We start from the raw sequence: 16,150 nt of genomic DNA, 5'->3' as shown, positions 1-16,150 counted from the left end.
AAATAGGCCCAAATAAGCTTCCATTGTGGAATGCCAAACGCCTTCTCTTCCACTCCTCCAAACTGATGTGAAGTTAAATTCAAACTGTATTAGCACAGAGTGGAATAAAAATCCATCTTATTCATGTTCTCTACTGACAGCCTTCACACAAGAGCCAGAATGATAAACTTATGGACAATGAAATACAAAGACGAAAGACTTACATAAGGACATTAACAAGCCTACGAAAAAGTACCATTATTACCTACCTGATGATGACATACTGCTCTTGCTCTGATGACTGGGATAGTGTGTAGGCCATTTCTGCTATGGCAAAGATGTGTCTAGATGTACAGAAAGAAAAACTCAGTTAACTGACCTCATAAATACAGCATCAGAAGGTTTCTCATCAGTGATCTACATCAGAGATGGCCAGTATCTTGATCTGACAAATGTCAGGAACCAGGAAAATCAGAGCCTTGTTCTTTGCTGACATCAGATTAACACCACTGTTACAAGTTATCACAAAGTTCAGGTTCCTCCAGGAGCTCTTCAGCCTAACCCGAGTAAATCTCTGTGCCATGGTGTTTAATATAAGGGACACCAGCAGTATTATCTGCACTAGAGGAACCTGCCTACATTGCCAGCTCTGGTAGAGCTGTACCAGTGGTAGCAGTGGGGACCACATACTGTCAGAACTCCTCTCGTACAATCCCAGCAGGCATTGAATTCAGGATCTTCAAGCAATATTGAAGAAACCTCACTTAAAGAGTTTAGCTCTGTAGCATTACATATCTGAGCAACTACAACATTGTCAAGTGGATTGTTCATTTCCTGTGGCATTTACCCTGCTCTATCAGACAAGCGGAGAAAAATAAAATACTTTCTGGAGCACAAACAGAACACCATTTAGGTTGTTATTTGAGAAAGAAAAACATACGGGGCATTTTTTGAGAGAGTCCCTTGGTGGTACTGGATAGCCACATCTTCACAGTAGATATTGAGGTCTTTGAAAGGATTCACAGAAACCAAAATTTCCCCAATGTAGGTCTAGGACAAAAATAAGAACTTGGAAAAAAAATCTGGTGGCTTCTTAGAATTTTCGGAAAGAGGAGCATAATTGAACACATATATTAATACAAAGATTAAAATTACTTTTAAAGGAATACTGACCCGTTCTGACTATACCACCAGCTTATTCATGGCATAGCAGTTTTTCAATAGTCATTTTCAAAGCTCTGTCATTAATATTTTGCAATAAGTGGGCATTCACTGATCCAAGGTCATCTTCATGGTCACTGTCTATTCTCCAAGCTTCACATGAAATTACAGGCACAGGTTTAAACACCTGAGCCAGCAAATGAAAAAGAGAACAATTAACTGTCCAGAACTAGCTTTGGACTGCAACACTGAAATGTTGGCAGAAACTCTGAAGTTTCTTCTCAAGTTCCACTATTTTTAGTCAGAACTCTTTTGCTAAGACAGGAGAGTTCCACTAGGAGCAGCTGAGGCTAAAACTGAACTCGTGGGTTGGCAACAAATACCAAAATTAAAGAGAAACTCTGGGGCTTTCAGATTTTACCACAAATATTTCATGCTACCCATTTTCTGAATAAAAGCAGTGTATCCTTTTCATCACTGTTCCCAGTAATGAGCAAGCTCTTGGTCTACCTGGTGTATTACTGAAGTTTGATGGAATGACAGAAATTATTTTCTCTTCAAGCTCATTTGTCAGAATGAATTAGCACTAAAAAAAAAAAAAAAAAAGCATCACTACCCATACATAAATAAGATTGCGATGGAACCTCTTCTTCAGACACAGCAGAACTGAGCTCTCACAGACTTCCCTACAAACAGAGGAAAGGACTAGTCAGCCATAAGCTTCATTTGCATGTGTAAATATTAACCTTTTTGCCCTCCCAATGAGTTTGTAGGAGGCTAGGATCTGAAACTATACACTGCTTTCACATGGTTACATGTCTAGGATTAAACACGTCAGAGAATAGAGCAGCCAAAGCTCAGAACATCCAGCCTGTCCATCTCCATGCAATCACACCTCCTTGCACGCTGCCTGTACAGTTGTTCATCTCAACAGGATGGCAAGGTTAGAGGGTGCAGGACACGTGTGAGAAGCAGTGTTAGGTAGGTGCTTCTCTTTCAATAACAGCAATGAAGCCATGATTTAAAAGCTGTTAAAGATGTAGGGCCTCAGTTTGCCACAGCTGAAGGCAATGATATGTCAAATTCCCAGTTCTGTCCCTCTACAACAAAAGTCACAGCCTCTAAACCTTGTTTCCCCTACCCATAAAGTATATTTCATCTTTTTAGAACCCATTACAGGACTGGGAATGATTTAACAGGAGAAGCAGAGTTCCCTGGAGGCATCTGGAAGGAAGTCTGCTAACTAGGATGAGCTGCTCGTTCTAGTGTGTGACTGCAGAAATTCCATGTGCACTCTGTGCAGCAGAGCTTGGGGACACAGTATAGACAACAGTCAGGAGTTCCCTCTGCAGCTGTGCTCGTCCCCATGTGATTTGGTGTAGGTCCATAAGTTAAATAGTGCAATCCAGTCTTCTACTTAGCTTTACTGTGGAGCATCAGTTACTCAGCTATGATATGCATCAAATTAATTCTGTTTTCTCACATGGTAGCCAAAGATCTATAATGTGCTTTCTGTTGTTGGGCCAACAGCAGCTGTGAAGGATAACAAGCAAGCCCCTGTGACCTTGAATTAGCTGCAAAATACTACTGAAAATACATACTCCAGTCTTGTTAGATCTTCAATCTCCTCAGCTTCTACACGGTGGTCTTCATACATGTACACCTGAAATGCATAAATATATTACTGAAAATCAGGAGAAGTTCAGCTTCATTCCAATACTGGAGACAACATCTGTACCTGTTGTTGCATTAATTCCATCTCTAGCATATTGTCAGTGATGTCTTCTGCCTCCCACTGATCCTTGCAGACTTTCATCGCATGGCTGTTGGCTAGGTGTGGGTCTTTGTAGACAGCCCATTTGCTTAGGTTCTCAATGGTTAGTCGTGGCAGCAGCAATTCAGAGTTCAGCCATGCTGCAGGATCACATCCCTGAGCCTGCTGCTGAGACCAGTGAACACGAGGTGTGACTGTGGACCCTGCAGTCTGGAGGACACCTGAAACCTCTTTGACATCTACCTCACTGGAATGATCTGATGTACATATTGGATCCTCTTCTTGATGTGGAAGGAAGCCCTGTTCACTGTTTCTCTGAGGGCTTTGATCTGTCAAAGATCTGGGAAGGTCAGATTTGAATCTGTGACTCTGTTGCACAGGCATAATGGATTTTCTCTCTGATAGAGATCTCACTTTCTCTAGGCAATAACCATTCCCAGAGCCCCTGGATAAGGAGCTCTTTGTCTTAACCCTGCTGTGGACTCTGGGGAATACTACAGCAAACTTGGCATCAGGAGTATTGTTCTCCTCATCCAAACTAAGTAAGTATGGAAAGGAACTGGTTCCATGAAGAGGGGAATCACCAGAAGGTAAATCAGTGTGTCCCACTTCCTCTGCCATTTTAGGACCACCTTTCCCTTCCACTAATGGAGAAGATTCTTTGTCACTCAACTCAGCCTTCTCCAAATGTCTGGCTGTACCAGGGAAGGTTTTCCCAGACCGGCCTACCCACGCAGCAGTGCTCACAATTGCCACTCTACTTCTGAATCCAAAAGGTTTGCTGCTTCTCTTCCTCTTCCCAAATTTCTTCAAGAACCATCTTGAAACACCGATTGCACGTGCCACGCTCAGGAAACGAGCTTTCAGGCTTGCTTTCTTGGCAGGTTTTTGACCAAGCCAGCTGGTGACTTTTCTAAAAGCAGAATGGGTATGTAAGTACTTGGATCCTTTTCCATCATGCACATTTTCTTTTTTAGAAGGTGCCTCTGCAACCACTTCTTCTGCCTTCTCCTTTTTTGCCTCTAAAGTCTGACCTGAACTCAGTTCAACTTTCCCAATAACTTTTCCAACTTTCTTTTTCTTGCAAAGGAGCTGCTTATCAGATGATTTTTTTGTAATAGTGGAGCAGCTTGAAATATTTGAAATATTTAATCTTTCCTCTCCAAAACTCTGACCTATGTTGGGTTCTTTCTGTATACTGAAGCTTTCTGGAGTCGTGGGTTTTGAGCAGATGCTTTCAACATTTTTCAGGTCAGAGTTGGTTTCCAAAGCCATCTGGACAGTATTTGGTTTACAGCTTGTTAATAGTTTGGTCTCAGCATTTTTATATTTGTTTTTCAGATTGAGAAGGATTTGGGACTGAGAAGAGCATTTCTTTGTAAGCATCGTCACTGCTAACTCCTGCTTGCTGCAGTCTGAACTATCCCTCTGTCTATGGCCTACCACTTTACCTTGTTCTGCAATCTCATGCCTCCCAGATTTCTCTTTCAATGTCACCTGTTGCTTGGAGAGCCAAGAGCTATCTTCCAGTGTTCTGCCTTCATCATTCTCCTTCTCTTCCTGTTCAGTTTCTTGAAGTACTTTGCTAAGGCAAACGTGGAGTTTTGCTTTTGCAGCACTAGCTAGTGCTTGTTTTGTTGCATTTTCTTTTCCTTTGTCAATGCTCTCTTCAGTGCTTTTCTCCCCATTGCTGTCAGAATTATCATGTGCATCTTCTGGCATATCTTGAACGTTGTCATTTTCTAATGTATTTTCCTTGCCTACTTCATTACTGCTGTTTTGTCTATTGTTAAGACTTTTAAGTTGGAATCCTGAAATGCTTACATCATCATCTTCCTCACTGCTCTCAGTTAGAATAGATTTTGGTTGTCTTGGCATGTCATCTTGCTTCTTCATTTTCTCTTCTGCCTCCAATTCTGCAAAGTCAGTGCTTTCATCCTCAGATTCATTCCTTCCATCTGCAGTCACCTGCTCCCTTTCAGTTTCAACAGATGCTTCATTGCTTTCATCAAGTGGTTCCTTGTAGCCTTTTCCTTGAGACACAGGAGGATCTTCAAGCGTGGCTTCTTTCTCACTGATGTCATCTTCCTCTGAAGAACTACTCTTCTCTTCACTGCTTGCAGTGCTGTCCACTGCAGTTTCTTTTGTACCTTTTTTATGGGTCCAATCACCTTCATTGATGGAGTCAGAGCAGGAGCTATCTGAGCTTTCCAGTATATTTTCTTCTGCACTTTCAGTGACAATAATCCTGGTATGTTTTCCAACTTGCTTTTTCCCAGTTCTCTCACCTTTTCCCTGTGCCACACTGCCTTGGGACTGAGAAGCTGACTTCTGCACAGAAGCTTCCTTAAAGACACGATTCTCATTGTGCTTTTCCCTAGGCCTGGCATTATGTGCCTTCTGTGACAAGTCATGTTTCTGAAAAGAGCCTTCAACACTTTGTACTGCAATTGACTCTACAGACTCTGACTCAGTGACATTTTCACTAACAGCAAGATACTTTCCACACTTCTTTTTAAACCTGTGTTTCTTGCTGTTTGTGATGGCTTTTTCTTTCTTATCACTACCATCCTCACTTTCTTGTCCTGATGTCATTTCCTGTTGCTTGCAGGCCTCTCCTTTTTTCCCCTCCAAGTTGGACACTAACTGCTCTCCATGTTTTCTCCCTAAACCAGATTCTCTTTTATCATTTCTCTTGTAGGCTTTTTTTCCCCGGAATAACTTTTTGTGGCCATTTTCTTTGCTTCTGTGAAGCCTCACCAGCCTCTGGATTTTTAAGGGGTCTTCTTCAAGGGTCTCGTCATGTTCAGGCAATGACTCTTTGCTGTTCAGCTGGCCTTTACTCTTACGCTGGCCTTTACTCTTGCCTTCCCACTGTCTCCCACAGTGGATCTTTGAATCTCCTGGGGAGTTTGCCTTTTTCTCACAATTCAACACTTTCTCTTTTCCAACTTTTTTGTGCTGAACCTTGGATCGGGAAGGAGGCATTTCTCCAGTGTTCAGGAGTATGTGAGGTCTTATCTCAATTCACCTATGAAAGGAAATATTGTGCATTTTGCTGTGAAATAAGCTACAAAGAAAGGCCAGATACTCCTAAGCGGTAATTTACCTTATTTCTATAGAACCAACCAAACATTTACAGAACCATACCTGTGCAGCTGAGGAGTGCCAAACTGATTGTCCTGTTCCAAGTTAATCTGTTTTATTTTGTCATGAATCTCCCTTATTTTCTTCTTTTATTAGGACTCTTGCCAGAGGCCAGTCACATATAGGCAACTGAACAAATGTCCGTGATTTTTCACAGTTGACAAAGGTCTGGCCACACTGTAGTTTAAGAAAGAATGATTATTTTATTTCAGTGTTTGTTTCTCCAATAAATTTCCTTGTGCTGAAGAAGAGAATAACACATCTAGTGATCTACATCAAATGAATGAACAGTAAACAGTTAACTCAGTTTCCAAGGTATCCAGAATCACAGTTGGACCCATACGAACAACACTGACTTGCAGGATGAATACAATACTGAGTAGATGCTGTATCGCTGAATAGAACTGAAAAGACCACAACTGATTGTTAACACCCCCCAAAAAGATGTAACCCAAATTGTACAAGCTGAATTGATACTGTTGTACTAGAATCTGTACAAGCTGAGCTCATACATAATTAGTAGAAAAGATGCAAAAATATAAGCCTCGTTTTTTGTGTTTGTTTATTATTTAATATTCTCCCCCTTTTCTTTGAGCACTTGTCTCTTAACAAGCAAGTACTTGGTAAATTTAAATATATATTGTAATTTCAGTTAAACAATAGCTGATTTTCCAGGATATAACCTTTTAAATTTTCTGCAGTGCAAGAGAAGGAGATTAATAAACAGATCATACTCAGGATTTGACCTGTCATGAAAACAGGTTAGCCCAAATAGCAAAATTTATGAGGATATCAACTCTCACAGCAAATAACATCTGTCCCTGAACAGCTCTCATGAAATCTTACTGGAGAGAAGGCTAAATAAATAAAGGAATTAATGAGGAATGGGGAAAAGAGAGAAGAAATCAAGAAAAAGAAATATAATAGAGTGGACAACAACAATAACAATCCAATCATGTAAACTGATAATATCTGCAGGAAAAGGCAGCTGAAACTAGGTTAACTTTGTAGCATAAGCCTACATTTCAGAATTGCTTCTGAAGACATAAAATACTGACAGAAGATTACTTTTTTTTTTTTTTTAGGAGAGTGTATGTTACAGCAAAAAGATTTTCAATTCATTATAACTGACTCCACACCAGGATTTTTGTTTATACATAACTGTACTACAAAAGCACACTGCATAAATCCTGGCAAGTGTTTGTACACCAAAGAAAGTTCCTAATACAGACCTGGTGTGTGACTGTAGAATTGCCTGGCTCCATCTTTTCTTTTAGCATGATGGGGCTGGTTTTGAATGGTATGTTCCATGAACAGGCCTTCTGTGAACTGGCTAAACTGAGTAAGAAGTCAAAAGCAAATACTCCTCCACTATGTAATAGATCTCCACACAGCTCCTCCTGAATGCACTGTTATTAGCTGACAGTCTAGGAAATGTTCAGTATTCTAAGTGTTAATCAGCATCACTTATCTCTATCTTTCCTCTAATCATAGGCAGGAAATAAAGGATGTAAAAGTGCCCAAAGGATTAGTCCTGACCTTTCAAGCCTGTTGGAAAATATCACTTCTATCCTTTCCAGCTATAAAGATCCTTTATTTTATGAGTCAACCTCTTGCTGCTTCAGACAGACCAAAATACCACTTGGGCTCCAGACTCCACTTCTACCCATTTGTCTGAATGAAGTGTTAATGGCAGAGCCTAGTTTTGATTCCCTAGTCACTAAACACTTCAAGTCAGAAGTCCAAACCAGAAAACAGGGCATAACTGAAAGGAAATGATGGACCAGAGAAAGGAAAACTTGGAGGTGAATGGAAGAGAAGAATAGGACTAAGAAAAAAAATCTTATAGCAAGGAAACACACCAGTCTGCAACATCTTTCCAAAGAAAAAAAGTTTAAATGCCCCTCCTGTTAGGGGCATTTGTAACTACCTTAGAGATTACTTTAGCTAGTGATGGGTGAGGAACAAACCAGCACACAGCACACAGGGAAACTCCATTATATATTTTGTCCACTCACTTCTTTTTCTGTTAAACTCTTCTCTCCCTTTGCTCCTTCTTTCTCTTTCTCTTTGATTTTCAGACAACTCCATAGATTCCCTACAGGCGGAAAAAACCTTCTGCCTGTCATAGCCTTACAGTTTCTCTCAGTAGGTAACAGAGGACCTAGAAGTCAAGATTTTTTTACTAATTCTTACTTTCATCATAACTCCACAAAGCATTAATTTATTTATTTAAAGGCAGTGTCTGGAGGCTTTCAGTCAGATGTTGGACCATCATGGGATGCTGACAACATATTTACTTGTCTCACAGCTCCAAACCCTGCATCTCAGTGATCATGGCTGCAGCATATAAGTGACAGACATACTCAACAGTAATGGGGACTGCAAAGACACACATGGGCCAGTGGGGAATTCTTGAGAGATAGGATTGAGCTGGGAGGATTAGCTATACTATATGGTACAAATGTTTTCTTCCCCAAAATGAAAAATAAAGCCTTGATGGTTATTGTACACACGCTACAAGCCCAAAAGAGTTCTGGCTTGTTGAAAGCCCAAGGTATGTTGAAACTTTCTTCCATCCACAGGCCTCTCCTTGCCCTAGGATAGGGTGATGGGGGAAGAGTACACAGTCAAGATCGGAATTCAGCATAAAGTTTTAAATCATTGCAGCTACTGCAAAATCTGACAAGGAATGAGAATTTTTAACATACAGTACCTCAAGAAGAAAGCCTACTTTGCTGGGTGGAAAACCATCCACTCTCCAGAATACCTTATGATTTGCTTGCAGACTAAAACTTGTCCAAGCATCCTTATGAGTTGGGTTTTTTTAAAAAAACAAACAACAAGAACAAAAAAAAACCAAACAAACAAACAAAAAAAAAAAACAACAAACCAAACCAATAAAAAGTCATTAAAAAAATACATTCCAATGCTCTGGGAACAAACTGACAAAAATAACTCAGTGAATCAAAGTTTGCCTCACCTCAATCACCCCAAGGAGGGCAGCAAAACCACGTTTGAGATCTACACAGCCCAGGAAGGCTCATGCTCTAAAAAAAGCACACTAGGCTCATGTAAAGCACATGGGTTTATTACAAATGGGTTTTTTTGCATACTACCGATTTTGTACTCTTCTGCATGACAGAACAATATTCCACAACTGGAAAAACTACCTCCCTTTTTCCCAGTTGCAACTCTGATGCTGAACAAAAAGCTGCTGCCCTGCAAGCACTGTTATGTACAGTTAAGGATTTCTCAACAATCAGTGTCTTTAGTGTTGCTTCTAAACTTGTTTTTTTTTCTCTGGTTTATAGTTGACAGTATTCAAAACATCTTGGACACTTATGTTGCATAGTACAGAGTTCATCTCTCAACATCAAATCCTCTTCTTTAATCCCTCTCTTTAAACAGTAGTCTCTATAATATGTAGGTGTCTGGTCACCTTATTTCAGTCCCCCCTCCCTGCTTAATACACCAGTACTAGTGGCTTAGATGTCTAAATCCTGCAACAAGAGTTTTGTTACTGAGATTAATGGTAGCTGAATTAGACCCTAAATCCTCAGTACAGAATAGTTGTTAAAATTCTATCCTCCTGGGTGCTTAAAGTTGACACTGCTTCTCCACAATGCCAAATGCAGTAGAAAAAAAAAAAAAAATTATAAGTCTGCTTTTATGTGCTACTGCTAGATAGTAATGTGTCTGGAAAGATAAAGCCTTCCACAAAACAAAAATGCTGCAATACTTGGATGATGAGGAAGATCAGGAACACTGCCCAGATTTGTAGGGAGCTTAGACACAGGACATCAGTTTGACTCACTGTAAAGACAGGACCCCAGACTCTGAATCTGGGCTAGAGTGAGAAAACTTTGTGTTCAGAATTCTTCTGAGACAAGGTTTGAGAGCAGATTGTTTTGTAACACCACTGTTATTACTGGGAATGGTAAAATGAATCACTGTTTATATAAACAATTCCTTTGACATCAGACCTGCTTTGATTAACTGCCCTGGACCATATGCCTCCTGGACACACTGGAGCAGATGAAAGATCCTCATCATCTGTTTATCAACTCCCCTCACTATACCAACTTCATATAAATCATTACAGGAAAAAAAAAAAAAAACCAAATTCAAATTTATTCTTCCTTTTTAGAAGAAATAAGAATACTTTATATCAGAGAAAAGAGAACTTCAATGCTATTAAAAAACACAATATGAACCTAAAGAAGAGCAGATAGTTATCATTTTAAGACCAGTAGAGATGCAAGTTTCATCTTCCCTACACACCAGGGTTTCTCCCAACTCATACAGAGGAAGAAGTACAATCATTCATCTTAAAGGGAAATGCTTGGAACTTAATTCTTAACAATTTCTATTTTCATTCACCTGTACAAGTTGTTCAAGCTCCTTCTTTATCTCTGCACAGTAATGTTTCCAATGTACCTACGCCGTCCATCGTGATTCCAGTGAGCTTCTCAGTACCGCGTATCATAGGTCATATTCATGTGTACAGTAACATATTCACTCTCCTGTACCTTGTTTCCATGCAGCCTACAGTCTGTTCCAGTGTCCTTGCAAGTCTGCCCAGCTGTGGAGTCTAACATCAATTCTGGTTGGGCTGTGCCCAAACAGCAGATGATTACAGGCATATGGAAGGAAAGTGGCATCAATAATTCAAACTTTCTCATGGCACCTTTGAACTTTTCAACCAGCAATATCACCAGCTGGTTGGCAGAGTTTTGGAGAAAAGAAGAGGTGGGATTTCATGCAGGCAAGAGTCAGGCTCAGACATGGTATTACTAGGTACATCTCCACAGGAAGACTGAAAAGAAGACAGTTCCAATACCAAAACATGTCTGTTACAATCCAAGAGGCTACCAGAGAAGGCACAGTGAATACTATTTAAATAAGAGATTAAGCTAGTGAAAAGGATTAAATCATAGGCCTCTTTCTTCTGCATCCCTGGAGCTTATTTCAGGGAGCCAAGAATGGATAGTTCAGCCTGTGCTCTCTTCTCCTTGCCAAAAGTAGTTTCCAGCTCAGCACTGAAAAGACAGCAAAACTGACACCATTTTTGTCCTTGTTATGCCTAAATCTCAGTCCAAATCAAGCAGAATCTCCTTTCAGCTTGAATTTCCAAATACAGCCATGCTCCCCTTTAAACAAAGCTTTTACAGACAGGTCAAGGTTACTCCCAGCAGGTGATTATATGTATGCAACATTGCTGTCTAATTCAGTGATCATTTTCCCCTTCCTAGGTTTTTTCAATAAAGCAGGTACCAGAACAACACAAATGCACACAGACTAGTCTGTACATGCAGTCTCCCTCTGCACTCACCAGGTCACCAAATGACAGCATGGTTAGTGCAGGATTTAACCACTCTGAGGATGATCCTGGTTCTTTAAAGCAAAGTACCCTTCTACCCCTTCCCCCCTCCCAAAAACTCCATAGAAATGGGAGATTAAACAAGATAAACTCAGGTGTGGCCATCAACCAGAACAAGTGACCCTAACATAAAATGGGATGAGTGCTGTTAAGATAAGATACTAGATGCTTAGCAGCATTAGTTTGGGTGGAGCTTGTTTTCCTATCTCCTTCCAAGAACCTCCTGGCTATTATGTACTATACTTTGAGGGCTCCTCCACTAAGAAGCAAAGATAAAAAGTGGGCACTGAGCTGGAACATTTAAGAAACACTCTTTACCCAAGCTTTCTGTCACTGGATGGTCCTCTTCCCTTAGCTCATAAGAAGGAGGATGTAGAGCAACAGAGTAGTTAACTATTTCATTACTTTCTTTCATTAATTATTTATAAATAACATTCTATCTCTCTCTGCACAGAAGAGAGATCTCTTTTGTAAAGCCCAGAATGACTAATGTCACCTGGATCATGAATTCCTTACCCAATCTTGAAAAACAGCCCTGGGGCTCTTAGTTCTAAGCGTCTAACATATGCATGGTGGGGAGGAGAAACTAGTCTGAAAATCCAACTCTTCACAGTTCCTGAGGAAGAAGTGGCTCTAACAAACTATTTTGCTATTAGCTGGAGCCCCTTCAAGGCTCTGTATACCCCAGGCAGAACTAGAGCCCTCTGTTTCTTTGATTTGTCAGAAGTCTCAGACAGTATGATTGGGTTTTGCCTGAGGAGGATGGCCAAGATAAAGGTACTTACTGATCATGTTCACTTTCTTATCAGACTACTGTCTGCTTTGAGCTACATTGAGATGAGAAAGACTAAATTGAGACTGTGCAAATATTCCCTCTCCACCTCAGTCTCAAGCCTGTCTGCCTCAGCACCTCTAACCTGAATTCTCTGCAGACTAAGAATTGCATTTGTTTGTCTTTTAAAGCACTCCTAGCAAGATCCTGGCAGTTTGTTCATATCTTTTCAAGGCAGCAGGATATAAGCACCAGGAAAGATGAAAGATTTCCAGATTTCAGCTCCAGATCCCTGAGCAGACTGGACAGGGGAGTCTGCGGCCCAAGACTGGCATTCAATGCCCATCTCAACCACTGACTTACTATGTAGTTTTACCCAAGTCAGTGCTTCAATAACAAGACAGAATCACTTCAGACATGAGTATGAATACTGACGCAACTTGCCTTCATGCACAGCACTCTCAACATTTGGTACATGCAGTGCAATTAAGTCATCTTTTGAACTAACATCTTGTTTGCACTTTCCCAGTTTTACTACCCCTCTCTGCCCATTTCTGTCTGCATATGCAGGGTTGAGAAGGCAATGCTGGGTGCAGTAAGGAGCTGGGAAATACTGGTTTTGCCAGCTATATGCTACCCAGGGATACCAGTACCAAGGGGAATTTCCAGCTGGCCAGCTCCTCTGACTTAAAAGCCCTTTTACCTTGACAAAACCGCTTTGACCAGGGAATCCAGCAGGAGATGGAAGGAACAGAAGTCTACATTCCTTGAGAAAGTACAAAGTTCCCCAGTTTCCTAAAGATTCCTTCATTTACACAAAATATCAGGTCCTTTCAGGTGGTATTCAGCCACTATTTTAAAATGCTATTAGAGAGAGATAACACATCTGACTCCCATTTTCACTGCAAATTCTTCTTAAGTCAACTACATAAAATATAATCATTGATGATATTGTGGAAAAGAAAGGCAAGAAGGTAACTCAATTTAAAAAAAAATGGCTAAAACACATGAATAAGATTGTAGAAACTGGTGATGATTGATCAGAGAAATTACACTTTACATAAATTCACAATTTTGTCTGGTAGTAGTTTGGGTAAGGTCAGTGCTGTTCCTAACTATTTTTAAGAAGAAACTTGATAAATGTATAAATAGTGTCTCCTCTTGGGTTCATTCTGTAACAAGTAGAATTGACAATCCAGTCAGGAGCCTGTAGCCTGTAAGGCTGGTTTAAAAATATCTTCCTCTTTTTTGTGGTGTTTTTTTTTTTGTTCCCCCCTCCCCCTAGGTCTCATTGCATTAATATAAAATATCTACTCAGTTCCTTCCATATCACATGCTGACTTACATTGACAGAAAACATCCTCCCTTGAGCCTGTATCCCAGGCTATTGAGAGAGAATTCCTGGTCTTTCCCTGTTTCAAACTGGTAAGCCCTCTGCTCTCTTTTTCTAGCTACGTTAAGATGAACTAGAAGGTCTCCAAGGTACTCTTCCCCAGCAATAACCTGAGAAAGACAAATAAAATATTCATGACTGCAAGAAGAAACCAAAACAATTAAGTTACATACATTTGAAAACAGCCTCTTTGAATATTTCAGAAGCACTTTGTTGCCCAGTTGTCTGCCATTCAATGAGGCTGGATGATCCTGTTACGCTGGAAGCCAGCATCCCATGGCCCCTACCCAGAGGTCAGCCAAAATGATAGACCAACACACTGTACAGATGGTATTACACCCTACTGGGGGGGATGGACTTCATCTGTGCCTGAGTCAAAAGACTCTGCACTATGGTAAGACACAGCTCAGGCTTCCTCCTTTTAATCCCCTGACCTACCTCTGTAGTTAGTGACTAAAAAGATCAAACTGAAGATGCAAGGCTAGGCAAGCCTGAACTAACTTTAATCTTGCTGGTTTGATAACCAGAGTAGGTAACGAAAGTGAATAACTGGTAAAGCAATGACAACACAAGGAGCTCTAGGATAACTGGAAACCAGTAAACAGTCCATTGTGTCATTCTACTGCATCTTCACTGCTGTTGTATCCTGTGCTATCTAGAGTGTAACTAAATAAGATGTGATCTTTGTTCTTCCATCATACTTTCTTTTTATCAGACACACTGAGGTGCCTGGGTGGCCTCAAATAAGGAGCAGTCCTTGTTTCCCTTCTCCTTTTCTGAATATCTGGGAACCATGGGTTTGATACAGAACTCATCTGAGTTGGTGAAATCCCCTGGATTTGAACTGGTTCTCCCATAAGAAATTACTTCTCTGTAGAAAGCATCATATCCCCTGAAGTATAAATCAAAGGATCAAAGTGGAAAGTTAGATTGTCCAGCCTGAAATGATTACACCCAGGTATTTGAAAATCCCCAGCAGATGCTAATAAGCTTGAAGAGATAAAGGTAAAAGGAATCATGCAGCTAGGGGTGAGGTTTCATATTACAGCTCAACTGACTTTATGACTGCCACCTGAAAGGGGCCACTCCTTCATTCCAGTGTCTTCTATATTCCTCAGTTGTTCCCTATGCACCAGTTTTGGTGGTCATCTTGGTGCAATTTGACCTTACAGGTAAGTTGATCTTATGGTGAACTTCCTCTAAATGAGTGAGCCTGCAATTGCTCTTGCTGGTTATTCCCTTACTCCAAATCGTAACACAAGATCATAAGGCATTAGTTAAGTTAACTGATTCAGCAAAATTTTAACATTGTGCTTTTCAATTCTATTTTTAACTAATATGTACTAGGAGAAGAAAGGGAGCAGGAACAAATGACACAGGAGGGCAGTGCAGTTCTTAGCAGTGACATCACGGATGTGAAACTCTTTTAGGGGTCTTAAGATCTGGGAGGGAATGGTGAGGAGAATACTGGGAGATTAGAGTACCTAAAAGAAGACTTGGTTTTGAAACTTTGACACATGCTCTGTGAAAATCAGGTTATTCTATAGTGGAACAACAGAAGCTTCAGTGAGATATTGACCCTCTCATGCTTTTTGTGCCCTGTTATATTGTCTTTACAGTTTTACAAGCACAGGCACTCTTACTATGCTTTGCTACCAAATCTCTGGGACAAACTGGGAGTGGTTTGGCCAGCCAGGCATTAGAAGACACACTCAAAGACTATTCTCAAGGGGATTGCCTCCAAAACTTGCCATTTATTTTATAGGATGATGAACATTTTCTCCTATTTAATATTAACAAGCCTGTCAAGTATCTCATAGTCTATTCTACTGCAGATATATAATTTCTTTAATCTTCTGTAGATAGATCCCTATTCATTTTAAGAGAGGTCTCATCTGTCCCTATGCAGGAGATATCCTCATGAGTAATAAATACCTCTCAATAGATATCACTTTAATAAGGAAATGGTTTATAGAATTTGAGTCACTTCCATGCAGTATACATTCTAATAGGAAGTTCCCTTTCTGTGCATAAAAAGTTCTAAGACAAGCACATCAGTGAGCAACTTAACCTGCTGAACCAAGTCTGTTCAGCCTTATGAAACAAGAAAAGATCACAGCTACTATCTGCTGCTTCTCGTCAAAGAAAATCTACCAGTCTAAACGGTACCCGCCTCTCATGTTATTAACTAATGAGACAGATGGAGCTCTGATACATTCATTCATGGCTGTGATGTGAGCTACTGAGAAATTAGCATTTTTCTTGTGCACTAAAATAAAATGGTAGAGGAAGATCTTACCCTCAAGCAGGGTTTTCTAGTGGTTTAGCAAACAAACCTCTAAGTAACAGTGGAATGGGCACAGAGAACAGTAGGGAGGAATCTGCCTATGCAACATCATTAAGCACAGTTGAAACAGATTAGAAGTGGTTTCTGTCCAACCCAAGGTTAGAGTCTTTGAAAGTGCAACGCACTTCAGAGAGATAGCATGATAGTATTTCACTTTGAACTTATGTCCCACTTACCATAGTCAAAGCAAGTCT

This window comes from Tyto alba, unplaced genomic scaffold (genome assembly GCF_018691265.1).
Source record: "Tyto alba isolate M040663 unplaced genomic scaffold, T.alba_DEE_v4.0 Super-Scaffold_39, whole genome shotgun sequence".
Lineage (NCBI taxonomy): Eukaryota > Metazoa > Chordata > Aves > Strigiformes > Tytonidae > Tyto > Tyto alba.
This window is presented reverse-complemented; position numbering follows the sequence as displayed.